General features: G+C 37.5%; 1 protein-coding gene and 1 long non-coding RNA gene across 5 annotated transcripts in view; both read left to right on the top strand.

Annotated features, from left to right (window-relative positions):
* Positions 1-2,937, top strand: part of LOC123500319 — a 103,999-nt gene extending 101,062 nt beyond the window's left edge. For 3 of the 4 annotated variants that reach the window (XR_006673248.1, XR_006673249.1, XR_006673251.1), the window contains one exon: positions 2,864-2,937. The gene's annotated coding sequence lies outside the window, so the exon portion shown is untranslated. The remainder of the gene's footprint in view (positions 1-2,863) is intronic. The other variant, XM_045249026.1, reaches the window with a different exon arrangement.
* Positions 2,938-11,019: 8,082 nt separating this feature from the next.
* On the top strand, positions 11,020-13,070 carry LOC123500323. Its single transcript, XR_006673261.1, has 4 exons — positions 11,020-11,245; positions 11,400-11,709; positions 11,828-11,967; positions 12,878-13,070. It is a non-coding gene; the product is annotated as an uncharacterized LOC123500323 (long non-coding RNA).
* Positions 13,071-15,165: the final 2,095 nt, after the last annotated feature.

The following is a 15,165-nucleotide window of genomic DNA, read 5'->3' as shown; positions in this document are numbered from 1 at the left end:
TTTAAAATATATATTATTCAGCCACTGTATTTCAAAGTCCACCGAGATGAGAAATCTTTTCGTAAGAGTTTTATGCCACTAATCAAGTAGGTATCATGTTAATCTGTCAATAGAACCATCAAATGACTCCAAAAAACCCGTGTGACTGAAATAAGAGTATTTTGAAAACATAGGTTACGCGGCCACTATTTACATAGTCCACAGAGATGATAAAATTTATCTGTAAGAGTGTTTTTGCTATTGGTAAGGTAGTAATCATGTTAATCTGTCAATGGAACCATCAAACTACCCTTAAAGATCGGTGTGACTGAAGCAAGAGTCTTTTTAAAATATAGGTTATGTTGCCACAATTTTCAGAGACCACAGATATGAGGAGCTTGGTTCATATGAGTGTTTTGCTATTGATAAAGTAGAAATCATTGTAATCTGTCAATAGAACTATTTAACTACCATTAAAAACCTGTGTAACTGAAACAAGAGTTTTAATGTATAGTTTATGTAACCACTATTTTCAAAGTCCACCAAGATGAGAAACCTTTTTCATAAGGGTTTTTATGCTATTGATAAGATAGATATGATGTTAATCTGTCAATGGAACCATCAAACTACACTTAAAACCCGTGTGACTCAAACAAGAGTATTTATACACCAAAACTCAGAAATGCAGGAAAAACACTATACTTGTTAAAATATCTTATTTATGTGTTTTTAAGGTGTTTTATGAAAAAAAAATTTATTTTATCTTTTTCATAAAACACCTTTTTAAAAACACATAAATAGGACATTCTAACAAATATAATGTTTTGCCAGCATTTCTGAGTTTTGGTGCATAAAATGTTTGAAAACACCAAAATAACCCATGTTTGACATATATCAGTTCTTTAAGCTAATAGTGTTATTCATGTGTTTTGCCTGCTTTTCTATGTTTTGGTGAAAAAAAAGCTGAAAACTACTAAACTAACAAGTTTTTCTTAATTTTTCTTTGGTTGTCTCTATATTGGCTTTTCATGAATTTTATCGTTTTGAAGTATAGAAATGTAAAATGACTTGAATATACAAAACTTTCAATAGTTCTTTTTTTTTTTTTTACATAAAACATCTTAAAAACACATATATAAAATATTTTAACAAATATAGTGTTTTGCCTGCATTTTTGAGATTTGGTGCATAAAATGCTGGAAAACAATAATATAACCTATTGTTGCCATAATTCAGTTCCCTAAACAAAGTATTTTATCATGCGTTTTGCCTATGTTTCTGTGTTTTAGTGCAAAAAATGCTGAAACTACTAAAATAACACGTTATTGTTATATTTACTTTGGTTTCTCTATATTGCCTTATTTTCATCAATTTTATCGTTCTGAGGTATATGCAGGCAAAACGAATCTTACACAATATTTGTTTTAGGAACAGAAATATGTTAAAATGAGTTATATTGGTGTATTCCGGCATTTTATACAAAAACTCAGAAATGCAGGCAAAACTATATTTGTTAAAACGTCTTATTTTTGTGTTTTAAGGTGTTTTATGAAAACCTTTTTTTTTACATGAAACACCTTAAAACGCGTATATAAGACATACAAATATAGTGTTTTGCCAGCATTTCTAAGTTTTCGTGCATAAAATATTGGAAAACACAAAATAACCCATGTTTTACATATATCAGTTCTTTAAGCAAACAGTTTTATTCATGTGTTTTGCCTGTTTTTGTGTGTTTTGGTGCAAAAAAAATCTGGAAACTACTAAAATAAGACTTTTTTGTTCCTCTTTCTTTGGTTTCTCTATATTGCCTTATTTTCATCAATTTTATCGTTTTGAGGCATAAACATGAAAAATTACTTGAATATACAAAATTTTCAATTGAGTTTTTTTTTTTTTCCCATAAAACATCTGAAACACACATAAATAAGACATTTTAGCAAATATAGTGTTTTGCCTGCTTCTCTGAGTTTTGGTGCATAAAATGCTGGAAAATACCAAAATAACCCATTGTTGACATAATTCATTTCCTTAAACAAATAGTGTATTATCATGCATTTTGCCTGCGTTTCTGTGTTTTAGTGCATAAAATGCAGGAAATCATAATAACCCATTTTTGAAATATTTCACTTCCTTAAACAAATAGTGTATAATGATGCGTTTTGTGTGCATTTTGTGTTTTAGTGCGAAAACTAGCAAATATAGAGATATTAGAGTAAAAGTAACAAAAACATGTTATTTTAACAGTTGTCATCCTTTTTTACACCAAAACACAGAAATGTAGACAAAACGCATGTTTACACACTATTTGTTTGAATAGTGAAGTATTTTCTGTATCAAAACCTTCGAATGCGCTTACTCCCTCATCAACATAGTCATCATCTTCTTTCATTCTTTCCGTAGTCTCATACCTGCATTTAGATGGAATCTCTTCTTTACTCATGATTCTCTAACACTTGATTTCATGAAAAACGAGTCTACACTACTCACCCAGGCCACTGCAAATACTATACAACAGGTGTGTGTGTGTGTGTGTGTTTATGTGTTTGTGTATTTACCTAGTTGTAGTTTTACAGGGCCTGGGCTTTACGCTAGTGTGGCCCCATCTCAATATCTACACTTATCCAATTTTTCTTTCAAACTCTGCACACTCGTTGCTGACACCACTTCTTCACCCAAACTGTTCCACGTCTCAACACATCTTTGCAGGAAACTATATTTTTTAACATCTCTCAGACATCTGTCCTTCCTCAGCTTTTTACTATGCCATCTTGTTGTTTGAATGTCATATTCTTCTTTCAGTCTAACCCAACCTTGTAATTTTATTTATTTATTTATTTATTTATTTTAACTAACCTAATCTAACCTAACCAAATATTTGCAGGTCCGCAGAAAACGACACGCCGATTTATTTGAAGTCACCACACCCGTTTTGTCCACCGCCATCACCAGCACCAGGTCTTCCTTGTTTATTTTTTTCAATGCCATTGACTATCTTGTACATTGTTATTAGGTCCCCTCATTCTCTTCTATCTTGTAAGGTTGGCAGTCACATTTCCTTCAGCCATTCTTTGTATATTAGATCCTTTAGTTCTGACACCATCTTTTTAGCAATCTTCTGTATCTGTTCTAATCTTCTTATATCCTTTTCAGAACTCGTGGAGACCACACTACAGCTGCATATTCCAGCCTTGGGCGTATCATGCTTGTAATGATTTTTTTTCATCATATCTTTGTCCATGAATTGAAATGTCATTCTTATATTTGTCAACATTTTACATGATATATAATCCAAATATCATGCTTATGTGTTTTTTGGGTTCAGATTTTCCTGTATAATCACTCCCAGATCTATTTCCTCTTTCGTCTTCATTATTTGTTCCTTATCCACCAGGTAGTTCCATACTGGTCTTCTCTTACTATTTCTTAGTTCCATTACGTGACATTTCTTGGCATTAATTTCCAATTTCCACTTCCTGCTCCATTCATAGATCTTGTTTATATCTTCCTGTTGTAACAGCAAAACGTCCTCCCTGGTTTTGATAACTCTTAGCAGCTTTGCATCATCAGCAAATAGATTAATATAACTGTTTACCCCATTGTGAATGTCATTTACATAAATCTGGAACATAATGGGGGCTAACACTGACCAGTGTTGCACTCTGCTGGTTACTTAACCCCAAGTTGAGTATGTATCTCTGATCACAGTTCTCATTTCCCTGTCCTTCAAATAATCCCTTATCCATCCTGATAAGGTTCCTTGCAATCCTCCTATGTTCTCTAGTTTCTAAAGTAATCATTCATGAGGGACTTTATCAAAAGCCTTTTTCATGTCCAGGTATACTGTGTCCACCATCTGTCTCTGCTTTCCAGTCCTTCTGTAACTCTCGAATAGAAGCTTAATAAGTTTGATACACATAACCGTCCTGTCCTGAACCCAATTGTCTGTTCTATATGACTTTTTCTTCTTCCAGATGTTTAACCCATTTTTCTTTGATAATTATTTGACACAACTTCCCCAAAATGCTTGTAAGTGACGCTGGTCTGTAGTTTAGTGGTTCAGTTGCCTTTCGTCCTTAAAATATCGGTATTACCTTGGCTGTCTTCCATTCTAGTGGAACTTTCACTTCATTTAGTGAACTTGTAATTATTTCCCAAATTGGTGTGTATTTACCTAGTTGTAGTTTTACAGGGCCTGGGCTTTATGCTCGTGTGGTCCCGTCTCCATATCTACACTTATCCAATATTTCTTTAAAACTATGCACACTCTTTGCTGACACCACTTCCTCACTCAAACTGTTCCAAGTCTCAACACATCTTTGCGGGAAACTAAATTTTTTAACATCTCTCAGACATCATCCCTTCCTTAGTTTCTTACTATACGATCTTGTGCTTCTAAAGTCATATTCTTCTCTCAGGATCAGTTTCTCATTATCCACTTTATCCATTCCATTAATCAATTTATAAACTTGTATCAGATCCCCTTTCTCTCTTCTCTGCTCCAAGGTTGGTAGATCCATTGCCTTTAGTCTCTCCTCATATGCCATCCCTTTAAATTCTGGAACCATTCTTGTAGCCATTTTTTGTAGTCTCTCTAATTTTCTTGTGTGTGTGTGTGTGTGTGTGTGTGTGTGTGTGTGTGTGTGTATTTACCTAGTTGTATTTTACGGGAAGGAAGCCTATGGTAGTGTTGTCGCATCTCTATATCTCACAGTGTCTAATTTTGTGTTCAAGTGGTGGTGGTGGTGGACTTTGCACATACCACCTCTCTGTCCAGTCCATTACATATATATATCACTCTATGGGGGAAGCTGTTTTTCTTGAAGTCTCTTCCGTAAATGTCTTTTGTGAGTTTTAGTCCATGTCCTCCTGTGTCCCTTGTGTCCCTCTTGAGCAGGTCCATCCTATCAGGAAGCTCCATATTATCCATTATTCTGTAGATGGTCAACAGGTCGCCTCTTTCTCTTCTCTGCTCCAGTGTTGGTCAGTCCAGTCTCTTTTCATACGTAAGAGGCGACAAGGTTTGGGCCAGTTTGGTGGCCGCTCTTTGTAGCCTTTCAATTTTGGTGATATTCTTCCTGGTGTGAGGTGACCACAGTACTGCTGCATACTCCAGTCGTGGTCTGATCAAGGATGCCAATAACTTTTTCACCATATCTTCATCAATATATGTGAATGCAATTGTAATATTTCTCAGTAAGTTGTAGGTCTCACCAACAATTTGATTGATATGTTTATTGGGGGACATTTCCTTTGTTATGAGAACTCCCAGGTCCTTTTCACTTTCCACCTTCTCAATCTTCTCTTCTCCAAATTTGTATTGTCTTGTTATCCTATTTTTCTCTTCTCAAATTCCATTATGCTACTTTTGTTACTGTTGAATTCCATCTCCCATCTTTTCCTCCATTCCCATAGTCTATCTAAGTCCTGCTGTAGAGTTCCACCATCATCGTGCGAGCCAACTTTCTTCAAAAGTGTTGTGTCGTCTGCAAAGAAACTTGTGTAGCTTTAATTTGTGTATGGGTGACTTTTGACGTGCTGGAACGCATTCCTTACTATTACATGTTGTAATGGGTTCGGTATGCGGTAATTTTGATTTACGCTAAGGTTTTCAGGAACGCATATGTACCGTATAACGAGGACTTGCTGTATATTGTTATGATATTATATTTTTGATTGATTGATTTCAGCTTCAATATGGCCTGTGAAGGCCATATTGAAGCAAGTTTATTGTTAAGTCCTCGTTTGTTAGTGTGTCGTGCATGAATACTTTTTTTCAAGGTAACAATTAGTCGTATGTTGTATCTATGGTGGTGTTTGCTTGATTTAGGTTGAACCAATACTAGAGTGTGCTTATTGTGTTGTAGTACAGTTTTGTGCATGAGAAGTGAATGTTATTACCTTTAGGTTTTCCTATTACACTTGTGTGTAGTTTGTATTGCTTTGCTTTACATTGTTTTTGCTTTGCCTCACTGATTATATTCATATCCTTGACCAAATATACTTTATTGCCAGTCTAACTGGTTTTCATGAATGGAAAGACAATGGTATGATTTTTTTTTCTGAATTGAAACATGTTTGTTTGCATTGATGTAGGATACCTAGCTATGTGTTGAAATGCTTAATGTATATTTGACTTGCTTGTGTGACGTCTCTGCTTTCCATACATACTCTTTAGTGATATTTTGGCTGTAGCTAGGGCTTACAAACACGTGGGTATTCCCACAAAACCACCCCCACCTGCTTCTAGGTGCTTAAACATGCATCTTTTATTTTGTAACTTTGAATGGTGATATGCTTATTGTGTTAGTTTCAACGCTGATATATAATGCTAATAATGTCTGAGGTCTGTGGTAATGGTGTATGCTCTGTTGTGGCATCTTGCATACTTGATGTGATCAACTATGTAGCTTTTGTCTGCATGTACACCAATTGACTTTTCTCTATATATACCTTACTTCTTTTGCTTGTTACATTTATTGTGTATGCTTCAAAAAACTGAAATTCACTCAACATGCTGCATGTGTTCCATTATAATCATTAGTGACTCAAGTATTTTCTGTTCTGTGAAACTAAGCCCCTCCTACACGTCATTCCTACCCATTATCCTGATAATTACTCAAATGTCAATTTTTCACTGCTTAACTTTTTCACTTTTTTTTCAAAGTAATCCCTTTGGAAGAGAATTAAGGGTTAAGACACATTTCAAACTAAGTTGGGCCTCCCACCTTGTTATTATTTTGTGAGAGCCCTTTGTTTGTTTGTTTGTGTGTTGCCTGAGGTTAACACCCTTATCATGTAAGACACAGTTTCCCTTACAGTTTTGATCATCATTAGGATTGAGAGACTAGAGTACCCTGACTTATAGTTTTGTCTTCAACATTTTTAGAACAATGATAACAATTATGATGAGACACAGCATGATTAATACATTGAAGTATTCATTATTGTTTAAATATCATATTTAGATACTAAACAGGAAATAAAAACACAAATAAACCATTGTTTTTCTCTGCTACCTTTATTATAAGTGTTGACTCAACACACTACAAAAAGGTACATCCACACATACATTGTATGTACCTTTGGGGATGTGTATATTAGATAGTTTGACTTCTTTACTGATGTTATAAGCCTTTGTATGAAATAAACATTTTCTTGACTTGGAACAATGAGCGATTCTTTATAGAGTGAGAATAGGATCTCATATACTATTATATGCAGCTAAGAATTTATTATTCCCTCCTAGTGTTGGTGGTTATTTTTTGTGATAGTATTTGTTAAATATCTAGTATATACATGCCTACAGTGACCTCTAATAGCAGAAAGAAGAGTTGATAGGAGTAGCGGTACCTAATTAAGCATAGTTGGAAGTCAGTACATATGGTGAGCGTGTCATTAGATCACCCTAAATAGGATATGAAATACCACAACCAGGCAGTGGTAGCACTGAGACGAGTTTGAAAGCACGTGGTTTGAGAGTTGTTTGCTTACGGTTATAGGTGGCTTTGGTGTGAAATAAGGTAACTGGCAAGCAGTAATGTACACAGTTTAACTAGTACTCTCAATTCTTCACCACTATTCTGTCCATCTCTCTAATGCAAGAGTTAACCAGTACTCTCAATCCTTCACCACTATTCTGTCCACCTCTCCAATGCAAGAGTTAACCAGTACTCTCAATCCTTCACCACTATTCTGTCCACCTCTCTAATGCAAGAGTTAAGAAACAAGATTGATGAATTACATGGACTTGTAAGGTGGGATTGGTCCTTTAGAGAATCTTCTTTGATATGTTTAACAGAGACTTGACTCCAAGAAGATAAAGATCCCGACTCTGCCTTTACTTTAGATGGTTTTACATTAATGCGAGGTGACAGGACTGTTGATTCAGGCAAGTCGAGCAGAGGTGGCGTTTGTGCTTATATCAACAGCAAATGGTGTAGTGATGTTTCCATGTACGAGAAATGCTGCAATGGTAATATTGAGTATATAGTACTATCTATCTCTGAGGCCTTTTTATCTACCTCGAGAATTTAACAAAATATATGTTATTGTAGTACCGTATACATCCCTCCGAGTTCTGATGCAAAGGAGGCTGAGAATATTCTATCTGAAGTGGTTAGAAAAATGGAAAATAGTGATTCAGATGCTGTTAAGATTATAACAGGGGATTTTAATCACTGATTTTAGAAAAAGTATCCCCCATTTCCAACAATTTATAAGTTTCCCAACAAGAGACGATAAATTATTAGATCCATTCTTTTGTAATGTTCGAAATAGCTATGTGGCCAAGAAACTAGAGCCATTGGGTATCTCTGACCATAATATGTGTCTGCTTACGCCAGTATACAGACAATTATTGAAGCGTAGTAAGCCAGCTGAAAAATTAATATACACGTGGAACAAAGATGTCAATGATACCCTTTTAGGATGTATGGAAGCAACAGATTTTGATATTTTATATGACAGCAGGGACTCTAGACAAAAATGTGGATGTATTAAATTCCTATTTGCACTTTTGCATAAGCAATGTTGTACCGACAAAGAAAATGAGATGTTTTCCAAACAACAAACCATGGGTTACAAAGGAACTAAAAGAACTAATAAATAAGAAAAAATATTGCTATGGCATAAATGATAAAACTGGAGCAAAAAGTGTTCAAAGGAAATTGATACAGCAATTAAAGTGTGTAAAGATAGATATAAATAAAAGGTGGAAAATATGTTTCCAAAAGACACAAAGTCAGCATGGAATGGTATTAAGCAATTAACAGGTATGCAAAAAAAGTGCAGGTAGTCACATTGTAAACAATTCTAAAGATTTTTGTAATGACTTCAATGTTTTTTATTCAAGATTTGATAAATATGTCTTTTCACAGGAATCTTCTGTTATTATCAATCAGCTACAGAATGCAAATGATTCAAAAACTGTAATAACTTCAGAGGCAAATGTACTTAAAAGTGTACAATCAATTAAGACAGGAAAAGTGTCAGGTCCAGATCAGATCAATGGCAATTTCCTGAGAATGTGTAAGGAACCATTAGCTCCAATTTTGTGTAGGATCTTTGAGCAATCACTTGATGAAGCTTACATACCAGCAATATGGAAAACATCTGAAGTTATACCGATACCAAAGAAATCACCGACTATGTGTAAGAATGATTATCGCACGGTAGCTTTAACATCTGTCATCATGAAATATCTTGAAAAAATACTTCAACATATATTGTTAGAGCAGGTTACCCATTTTGTAGATAATTATCAATTTGCTTATACCAAAAACCGGTGTGTTGAGGATGCAACCCTGTCCTTCACTGACTGTTTTCATTTTTTTAGATAAAGAAAATCCCTCCAGTTTTAAACACTGTTAGGAAACTTTACAAAGACTTTACGAGCGCTCTTAATACAATTCAGCCTCACCTAATGATGAGTAAACTGAGAAACATTAACGAAAATTCTAACTTGATTTTATGGATTAATAATTTCTTGACTCATAGACCACAATATGTCAGCTTTCAGGGTGCAAAATCGAGTGTCGTCATTACAAACACAGGTGCTCCTCAGGGTTGTGTGTTGTCACCCATACTTTTTACTATATACACAAGTGACTGTGTGTGTCGGGATGTGAACTGCCGGTTGTTTAAGTATGCTGACGATACTGTCCTTGTGGGTCGGTGTGGTAATGATGACACTGCATACCGAGAGGAGGTGGAAAACTTTGTGGATTGGTGCACCACCAACTTTTTAGAGTTAAATGTAAAAAACAAACAAAAGAGATGGTCGTAGACTACAGCACTTCATTATATGATCACCCTCCTCTGTTTGTAAATGGTGAGATGGTGGAGCGAGTCCAGGAATATAAATACTTAGGAACAATAATTGATGATAAATTTTCTTTTAGTAATAATGATGAGACACTTTACAATACAAAAAAAAAAAAAAATCTAGAATGTAGTTTGTAAGACAATTAAGTAAACTAAGAATTGACAGAAAGATTATGGATATATTCTATTCAGCAATAATACAATCTGTTCTTTAGTTTAACATGACTTGCTGGTATGGAAATTGAAACCTTGAATTGAAAAATAAACTTAGTAAAATAATGAAGAACTGTGGGAAACTTGGGGTGCAGAACATCACCCCTCTTGTAGAAATTTATAAGAAAGCAACTGTCCGGAGATGTGAGGTAGTACGACATGATCCCATTCATCCTTTAAACCAATATTATCAAATGTTACTCTCTGGAAGGAGGTTGAGGTCACTGTAGAACATCAAGATATTCAAGATCATTTGTACCTAGCAGTATAAAAATGTTAAATGAGCAGCAGAGAATCTACCAGTAGCACAGACCGGGTTTGTTCCTATGGCTTGTAAATGACCAGTGTGTATTCATTAGGCAGTACGAGGAGTGTATGACATATGTGTGGTTTTATCACTTTTACTGAGAGCTCAAGAAGCAATTTTCATGTATTTTATGTGACAATAAAGTATTTATTATTATTATTATTAGTAGTAGTAGTAGTAGTAGTAGTATTAGAAGGCGCGCCGCGCACGCCTCACTTACTCTTGAACACTAGCGAGCTCTCCTCTCCTATAAGTTATCGATACTCGTTGATCAAGACCAGCTGTATTTTGTAACATTAGGCTCTGTATCACAAAGGCTAGTATTAACGCCATGGCCACTAGACATACGATAAAGGAAGATTAGAACATGGCTAAAAGGGAGCTGGCGTTGGGTAGCCTCTACGTGACGGAGAAGCAGGGATGAGGGAAGGGAGGCGGAAGGTTGAAGGTAGCCCGGCAGGGTGGATGGGGTCAAAGGAAGGCAGCCAGGAGGGGAAAGGGGGAGTGTGTGGCGTGAGGATAACAAGCAGTTAGCAGCCTCTTGTTCCATGTCCCTGTGCGAAAGTATGGCAAGAAAACAAATCGAGTGCGGTATATGATTAATCTCCCACCAATCTCATTTTTTTTTGTTAGCGCTGAAATGTGTCTCAGTGAGCACAAATTTATATAGTGTGATGTTATAGTGCGGTGTGGATATGAGGGCGTGAGGTGGGCGTGTGTCAGCCAAAGGAAGGGCAGCACATTCGAAGACAGCCGAGGTGATCCCACACCAGCTGAACAAATCCTCGGCCTTTTGTCTTATGGCGGCGGGCGAGTGCGGTTCATTGTGTGTGCGTGCGTGCGTGGCGTCGCGGTTAGTGTAGTGATAGATAGTGTGTGTTAGTTTATCCTATTGAATGCGTCTTCCTCGCGTTGGATTTGGTAAGTTGAGGTTGTTATTTAAGCCTCATTATCACTGCAATAAAGTACTAAGCATTAACCTGAACCACGTGACTCCAATACTGACCTTCGTTAATAATGAAATAGTAGCTTTGATAACCACACCACACTAACTCCCTCCTTCTCCTCTTTACAGGTGAGTACCCGTATCACAGGTCACACCGTGGGACTGACACCGCTGGAGCAACCCTTCGGAATAAAGTAAAGTACAAATTACTGTTTCCTAGGCGTTAGGCATAGGGCGATAGGCGGCGCGGCTAACCATTCTCTTCCAGGTACAAACTAACCTTCTCTTCCAGGTACATGTTAATTATCTAGTCTTCCCCAGTAATGCCCTGGTTAGCGCACCGTGGCGGCGATCCTGGAGCCTCGTGCTGGTGGTGGTGGTGGTGGCGGCGTAGCTGGCTGGCTGGCTGTGGCGGGCGTGCACGTGCTATCATCATATGGTACGTGAATGATTGGGTTTAGTACGGTTAGTGAAATGATTTACAGTTTCTTATCACTTTTTTAGTTTTATTTATTTTTTGGGTGTGTGGTTTGATATAGCATTTTTTGTTGTTCCAGGGTTGCGTGGTAGGTGCGTTCAGTGGTCTGGGCTGTGTTGGTGCGTGTTCTGAAGAGATGACCGCAGACACACTGGCTGCTGATGACTAGAGCCGCACAGAGGCAGTGTTCTGTACAAGCTGGATGGAAGTATGGAAAAGGTGAGGAAATGGTTCTATCTTGACTTTTGCCTAAAATAAGCGTCGTGTGTGTGTGTGTGTGTGTGTGTGTGTGTGTGTGTGTAAGATTATTATTATTTTTTTTACAGGTCTAATTAATACTTATTTCTTACTGGTCAAACTAATATCTCTCCTTTTCTCTGGCAGGACAAACTAATCTTTCTCTCTCTTACAGGTCAAACTAATGTTTTTCTTTTTCTTATGCAGGACAGACTAATCTTTCTCTTTTGCTCTTGCTGGTCAAACTAATCTTTCTTTTTCTCATGCAGGTCAAACTAATCTTTCTTTTTTTCATGCAGGTCAAATTAACCAATTATATTGTTCTCTTGCAGGCCAAACACACACACACACTCTCTCTCTCTCTCTCTCTCTCTCTCTCTCTCTCTCTCTCTCTCTCTCTCTCTCTCTCTCTCTCTCTCTCTCTCTCTCTCTCATGCAGCTAGGTCAAACACATGGTATTTTTACCACTACTCTTATTCCATTATCATCCCTCGCCTCTGATCCTATTTATTACTTACGGCCAGGCAACGATGAACAGTTTGCCACTGTCACACCCCACACCCCCCCTTCGAGGGGATAATACCTGGACACACACACACACACACACACACACACACACACACACACCTTTCTCAACTTTATCTATCCTGTCTTATTTTCTATCTATTCTGACTCGATCGTTGTCTTTCTTCTCTTTCGTCTGTGTTTTTCCTATTTTGTTTTATCTTTTCCATCTTTCCATTCATATTTCTATCATCTCGGTTCTTATTTAGTGTATAATATATTTTCTATCTTTCTATACCTTCTATATTCTCTTTACTCGCATCTATGTTGTTTCTATTCACATTTGTCACTAGTGTTCTGAATCTCCTATTCCTTTGTTTGAATACAGTAACATGAACAAGGTTGTGAATGTTCGGGTGTGGTGTGGATGAGCAAGTGAGCGAGCTGGCATTGGGAGCCGAGCGGGGGAGGCAGCGCGACGTGAGGCTAGCCAAGATGTAGGAAGATTGTACTGTACTTATGCTATGGAATGGTGTTGTTACTGTAAAGCATACTTAAGAAAGATAAAAATATGGCTGATTTCCTTGTGTATAAGTTTCCGGTGTGTGTGAGTGTGTGTAACTGTGTATGGTGGGTGGATGGTTGAGCGAGGGTGTGGGTGCAGCAGGCTGCAGACTGGGGCACATGACGTGGAGCCTGTGGTGACCGGTGACCGGTGACTGGTGAGGCGGTGACTGGTTCACTCTGGTATTTACACGACTGCCGAGGGAATAATACATAAGGTTCAGTCTTAGGCGCTCACGAGGGAATAGACTTTAGCACTCCCGAGGGAATATACATACTGTAAGGTTCAGTCTAGCCAAGTTAGTTATTAAAGATATAATCGGACACCGGAATTCTGTTTCAAGGTAAGAAGGACGTACTGCTATATACACGAAATGACAACTGCAACATATGACTGGAAAACAAACACAAGCAAGGATGGAAACGGAGTGATTGAAAGTGATAGCTTCATTATTTTCCTGACAATATTCTCCTTTTATCTTATGATAGTCCTATATTCTTCTTTAAGTGTCTGTGTGACTTCGCCGAAGCTACTCATGTTCGCTAGACCCTTCTTCAGTAGCGACATCTTTCCTTGGTGAGTCATTTATATATATATATATATATATATATATATATATATATATATATATATATATATATATATATATATATATATATATATATATATATATATATATATATATATGAGTTCGGCGAAGTCACACAGACACTTAAAGAAGAATATGACTATCACAAGATATAAGGAGAATATTGTCAGGAAAATAATGAATGCGCTATCACTTTTAAGAGAGAGAGAGAGAGAGAGAGAGAGAGAGAGAGAGAGAGAGAGAGAGAGAGCCAGCGCATAGCATGTGGTGATTATAACCACACACACCACTGTCACCACACACCATACACGTACCACACTGCTGTCTTCCACTCTATCACCACACACACACACACACCACTGTTACCACACACAATGCATACACCACGCTCTCTTTCACTCAATCACCACACTGCTCTCTTTCACTATCACCACACACACGCCACTGTCACCACACACCATACACCACACTGCTCTCTTCCACTTTATCACTACACACACGCCACTGTCACCACACTGCTCTCTTTCCCTCTATCACCACACACACACACACACACCAAATCAGTGGTTACTTTCACACCAGAGGACTGGGGTTCACACACATTTGGGTGTGTCTTTCACGTGTAGCCACTGTTCACTGTTCACACAGTGAGTACACTGTAAATCGAGGAGTTGTGACTTGTTGTCCCGGTGTGTGGTGTGCCTGGTCTCAGGCCTATCCCAAGATCACAAACAATGAGCTCTGAGCTCGTTCCGTAGGGTAACGTCTGGCTGTCTCGTCACTGCACACACACACACACACACACACACACACTGTCACCACACACCATACACCACACTGCTCTCTTTCCCTCTATCACCACACACACCACACACATTTTGTATTTTTTTTTTTTTTATTTATTTGTGTTGCTTTTTATTGGTTTTGAATGTCGTGATGTGTAATGGTGGTGGTGGTGGTGGTAATGTCGATATTTTCTCATCTCTCACTGTTTATCTTTTTTTTTTTAATGATTATGTGTTATTTTTGTTGTTTCGGATTCTTTTCTTATTTATTTCTGTATTTTTTTATTAGGTTTATATATTATGTGTGGTGAATGTTGAGTTTGGTAATGTCGACATTTTGAAGCTCCCAATGGCTACTCGTATCCTTAAATCAACTAAAACCATAATAACACTGAATATTGCACACAAAATTCCGTGGTAATTTTGAAAGAGTGAGACTTGAACACATACAAGGACATAGTATTGGAATTTGTAGCGGGCAAGGAGAAGAGAGTGAATTCCTTTAGAAAGCCACAGGTGATGATGGCGTCGGTACCTCCCGCCAAGACACAGGGTGAGCTCACTGGAGTGCCGTTATATTTGCAGCCTGTATAGAGGTGACAGTGCCGTGACAGAGGTGGTGGAGGTTATTAATGCACCAAGGAACAGGTGTGTAAGGTGTGGCAGTGGTGTTGATAAGGGATTAGTGTGTAAGGAGGGAAAGAAGTGTGGTGGGCGAGTGCACGTCTGCTCCATGT

This window comes from Portunus trituberculatus, unplaced genomic scaffold (assembly GCF_017591435.1).
Source record: "Portunus trituberculatus isolate SZX2019 unplaced genomic scaffold, ASM1759143v1 PGA_scaffold_202__28_contigs__length_962959, whole genome shotgun sequence".
NCBI lineage: Eukaryota > Metazoa > Arthropoda > Malacostraca > Decapoda > Portunidae > Portunus > Portunus trituberculatus.
This window is presented reverse-complemented; position numbering and strand designations above follow the sequence as displayed.